The 5,434-nt window shown below is 45.9% G+C and overlaps 1 protein-coding gene across 2 annotated transcripts in view; it reads right to left on the reverse strand.

Moving 5' to 3' along the window:
• The window catches only part of CASP8AP2 (caspase 8 associated protein 2), a 33,663-nt gene extending 28,839 nt beyond the window's left edge, over window positions 1–4,824 (reverse strand). For both annotated transcript variants that reach the window (XM_004696238.2, XM_045294523.1), the window contains exon 1: window positions 4,749–4,824. The gene's annotated coding sequence lies outside the window, so the exon portion shown is untranslated. The remainder of the gene's footprint in view (window positions 1–4,748) is intronic.
• Window positions 4,825–5,434: the final 610 nt, after the last annotated feature.

Genomic DNA, 5,434 nt, shown 5'->3' on the forward strand with positions numbered 1-5,434 from the left:
GACACCCCGTGATCACACAGGTTGATATGTTGTTCTCTGTGGGCTTTGTTGCTTCTGAGCTTGATGGCCGCTTGGTTACCTTCAAGCCTTTAAGACCCCAAATGCTATATTTTTTGATAGCCGGGCACCATCAGCTTTCTTCGCCACATATGCTTATGCACCCATTTGTCTTCAGCGATCCCTTCGACGCCTCGTGATCACACAGGCTGATATGTTCTTCCATGTGGGCTCTGTTGCTTCTAAGTATAAGATTTTAAAGAAATGGCAAGACACTCACATATGACCCTCCAGCTTCAGTAGGGAGGGGAATCCAACTCCACACTAGCCACAAGGCAGAAAATTGCACAAGCCTCCAACCTTTACCCTCTGGTGATACTAAGCGTCTATCCCATGGTACTCTGCTTCTTTGCTGGGCTTGCTTATCTCCCTGCAAAGGCCACACAGAACTCACAGACAAGACACGCAAACATACTTCCTGATATCATCTCCTTTTCTTTGCTCCCCATCACAACTATCCTTAAATTCGCCAGGAAGTTCAGGTAAGAATATACACAGATTAGAATGTGGGAGAGCGCCCTGGAATGGTTATGCGTAGGCCTGCAATCTTCAGGGTCGGCAATTCAAAACTACTAGCAGCTCCAAGAACTGGGCTTTCTACACCTAGAAAGTTCTAGTCCCGGAAACCCACAAGGGTTAGCCACGAGTCTGCATTGACCTGAAGGCAACAAGTTTGTTGTTGGAGTGTGAGAAGACAAGGATTGAAAAATGAAGTTTAAAAAGCCAGATGATAAATGATTACTCCATTAAGATCTAATTTTAAAATACATCCAGTAGGAAAGAGAAGAACATCATGATCCAATCTGCATTTTAGAAACATAACTGGAAGAGAGAAAAAAAAGAAATCCAACTTGACAGAATAGAGAAAATATACTGGCAAGGGAGAGAAGAAAAACTATTAAAACAGTCCAGAAATGCATAGACGACAGCAAAGCAGCAGTAACCTGCAATACGCAGATGACACAACCTTGCTTGCTGAGAGGAGACGTGAAGCACTTGATGGAGATCAGGGAATGAAGTCTTTAGTACAGATCACAACTCAATGTAACAGAGACCAAAATCCTCACAACTTGACTAATAGGTAACATCATGATAAATGAAGCAAATGTGGAAGCTATCAAGGATCCCTTCTTGCCTGAACCTACAATCAATGCTCATGGCAGCAGCAGTCAAAAGATGAAAAGACGCGTGTGTTGGATAAATCTGCTGCAAAAGACCTCTTTAGAGAGTTGAGAGGCAAGGATGTTCCTCAAGGGCACAATTGTTTTCAGTTGCCTTCTATGGCTGTGAAAATGTGGGCACTGAATAAAGAAGACCAAAGAAGCACGATGCATTTGAATTATGGTACTACAGAACATGCACTGCCAAAAGAACCAATCTGTCTTGGATGAAGTACAGTCAGAATGCTCCTTAAACACAAGAATGGTGAGGTTTCATCTCACATACTTTGGACATGTTGTCAGGAGAGACCAGTCTCTGGGGGACATCATGCTTGGGAAAGTGAGGGACAGCGAAAGGAAGGCCCTTAACAAATTGTACTGACACAGTGGCTGTAGCAATGGGCTCAAGCAGAAGAACGATTGTGAGGATGGCGTAAGGCCAGGCAGCCTTTCAGTCTATTGTGGTCACTAGGGGTGGGAACTAACTCCATGGCACCTAACAGCAACGGGAAGGTGTGTGGTCATTCTAGGCTTGTAGTGGTGAAAGCAGAGGCAGAGAGCGGATCTGATCAGTTTCCGTAACAGAATCAACAGCAATTACAGGAAAGGGTATCCAACTGTCCCCTCTTCTCTATTTCAAATTGTTTCTCATATCACAGGCTAAATTGTCTTTTCCAAATCTGATGTTTCCTCCTCTGCTTAAAATCTTTGTGTCCTGCTGATCTTAGGGGTTTTTTCTGTTTTTTAGTCTAATCGACCTTATTAGCATTATAAACAAACAGTTCGAGGGAAGACTACTTAATAAATGACCCATGAATGAATGGACACATGTATGGACTAGAGCAGTTCACAGGTAAGTCCTCTGGAAAAGCTGCAAAGTCACACTCCATTCGTGTCACAATGTGCAGGCTGTCTGGTTTGCAAGTCCTCCAAAGCCTAGCAGTTGTGTTCAGCGTTCCCTTCTACCACCTGGTGGAACCGTTTTTCTCAGTCAGGACTTTGATTTGGGCTTGTCTGTGGGTCTGAGGGGCTATGTGACACCTAGCAAACTGTCACCGTACTGTGCTTGCTGTGTCGAGTATTTTCCTGTGGAGGTTGGATGGAAGATTGCTGGTTCCCAGGGCTCTGGCTCAGGGATACATGCCTTGGTGCTGACTCTAACTTGGGTTATGACTTTGGGCATGCAAGTCTTGGTACCTAGGTTGTTAAAGACCAAATGTTCTCACAATTCCGCTTAGAAAGTTCTGCGTGACCTGGTTTCTCTGCCATTCCCTCCAGCCTCAGCTTCCTACATTGTCCCTCATCCCCCAGCAGAATGCTTTGAAAACATGGGTTGTCCGTTGTATAACAAGCGCCCTGAAATGCTGTTTGTTCCTTCCTGCCACAGGGCCAGGAGTGTTCTTTTCTTTACATTCTTGCTTCACTTGATTATTTTGGGTTGTTAGTATAAATCCCCGTTATATATTTTATACTACTGTGTTCTTTTCCTACACAGTCTCCTATCACAACGTATGATTAATGTTTCGTGGAGTTCCTAAAGAAATGTTCCCTGGCTCAAGTAGAAAGCAAATGTTTTGAGAATGATGAGGGCAACAAATGTACAAATGTGCTTGACACATAGACGGATGTATGGATTGTGATAAGAGTTGTACGCGCCCCCAATAAAATGATTTTAAAAAAGAAATAAATCTTCCCATCCTCTAGTCTCTAAGCTCCTTGAAGACCTGGAGCAGCACTATGATGTTTGCCAGTGCATTTCAAGCTCGCAGCACAGGCAGGGCCTGGCATACAGCTAAATAGGAAAAAAAAAAAAAAAGGAAAGAAATCAGGATCAATTTATTTCCACCTGCTGCATCAGGTGCTTTTCTTCCCTTTCCAAATAAACTACTTTCTATTCGCTAAAAAGAAAGAAAGAAAGAAACCTACTGAATTAATGAATTGTCTAACTTGCTAAAACTCTGAAGTTCCCAGCTTTGAGGGCCACACTTTGAACTTGAGATGGAGATCCAAAGTCAGTATGTTGAATGATTGAGTCATCCAGTAAAGATGGCTAAGAGATGAGTGGAAAATGGAATATGCCACAGAGAAAACAAATGATAGGTAGTAGGATTTGGGACTCATTGCATCTTGCTAATAGTTGAGATTACACTCTTGAACTCACAAATGTCAGTGATTTTCCAGGAAGAGAATGCATTAAGGGAACTGGAACTTTTTCACACATGCCCTCACCTCCCTGCAACTGAAGGCCTCAGTCTGGAATAAGCATTGTTCACTGGCAGGTGTGCTGTACCTGTGAAAAATGTAGAAGCTGCATTTTTAAAGTTGGGAGCCATGACTTCATAAAAGTGCACCAGGGATACACATAATCTTTTGACTTCAATGAGTTCAGATGTGAAGGTGAAGCAGGTAAGGGATGGCCCAACCTTTTGTGATAGGTCAACGTCTTAAAGGGCAGCTAAAGAAAGTTTTTTCCTTTTCTTTTTAAAGAAACAGGCATTTGTAGAAAAGAGGGTAAGGGGAGAAGGCACGCCAAAAGCAACCATATACCCCCATTATGCACCAGGCACTGTCCTAAATCTCCAAATACATGAAATTCTCCTGAAAGTTCTTATTGTGCAAATGAGGAAACAGACACAGGTGATAAAGAAATCTGATCAAGGTCAAACAGCTGCTAAGTAGCATGCTGGGATGAGATTCCAGGTTTGTCTCCCAAGCTAAGTGACCAAAATCAAGAATACTCACTGGGGAAAAGTGTGTGTTTCTTTTTTTTTTTAAGACCTCTTGTCAAAATGCCAGGAAGTTATTGGGGGTGGATAATCTGGGGAAGAAAAATGAGAGCATTCTTGTTCTGAAAGCCTCTCTCCTTCAAGCAGAAGGAAGGAGTGAGATGGGGGTGGGGTCTTGAAAGGAAGAAAGGCTGGAGCGGGAGCTGTGGAGAAACGGGAAAGGCCAGGAAAAAGCAGACAGACAAAACCAACTGGATCCCTGAGCTCAAATCCTTAGATCCTGTGATGTCTACATTCACTTCCGAGTTAGAGGCCTACTGTTAAGTCGAGCAGGGTTCTAGGCGCTGAAGACTCCAAGTAACTTCTTTGGGGATAAGAGTCTGGGGAAGCAACCAGCATCGACTGCCCCCAGAATCTTGGAAACGCCCATTCTACCAGGGAAGCCCCCCCTAAAGGCATTTCAGAGCACACACCAAGGCAAAATTGGTTTTTCGAGTGGAGGGCGGGAGTAGCAGACTGAAGGACAATTCCTACGTGTCCTGGCTCCCAACCTGCACCTGGCCCCTCTCGGGAGACCCGAGCAGAGTGCCAGCTCCAAAGCTGCAGCCGTGGGCGGCGGGCAGGCGGCTCCCCGGGCCCCTCCGGGGTCAGGCGCAGCCCTTCCCCCACCGGCTCTGCCGCCCCAGGAGGTCGCCTCCGACGCCACCCTCTCGGGGGAGGGGGCGGGACACCAGCGGGCACTATCGCCCCACGCAGTCCCCTGACCAGCAGCCCTGCTCGGACTAGACCCCCCATAACAACTTACCCGTCCGGTCCGGCCCACGAAATCCCGGGTCTCTCTCGGGATACGGAGGACTCCCTGGCATTTCCACCAATGCCAGAGCGCAATCAGCGCGCGAAGGAGGAACTGAAGGGCTCGAACCAATCAAATCAGACGCAAGGCGCGTCCCGGCGCACAGAACTAGTTCCCGCCTTTGGGAGGTAAAAAAAGACACGGTTGGCGCCAAACTCCCGTAGTCTTCGGTGAAGCTTAAGGGAAGGGGCGGGGCCTAAATGTTTCGGTCGGCGGTGGGCGTGGCTAATCTGCGGAAGGGGCGGGGCCTCAAAGGGGTAGTGAAGTGAGTCTGGGAGGTTTCTAATGAAAAGGGCAATAAACTGTCATGTGGTGAGTCTGAGTTGTATCTTCTCACCCACTTATTCAATCTGTATTCTGAGAAGGTAAGCAGAGAAACTGGATTAGATGAAGAAGAATGTGGCCTCAAGACTGGAGGAAGGTTTATTAACCTGCAGTATGCAGATGACAGCCTTGCTTGCTGAAAGTGAGGAGCATTTGAAGTACTTGATGATGAAGATGAAGAATTGCAGCCTTAACCGATTACAAGGATCTACCTATAACCTTCTCCCTGGGGGATGGACAACAGAAAAGTGGGTGAAGGGAGACGTCGGACAGGGCAAGATATGACAAAATAATAATTTATAAATTATCAAGGG

This window comes from Echinops telfairi, unplaced genomic scaffold, assembly GCF_000313985.2.
Source record: "Echinops telfairi isolate 266 unplaced genomic scaffold, ASM31398v2 ScPeMD7_3533;HRSCAF=4204_0, whole genome shotgun sequence".
NCBI classification, from domain to species: domain Eukaryota; kingdom Metazoa; phylum Chordata; class Mammalia; order Afrosoricida; family Tenrecidae; genus Echinops; species Echinops telfairi.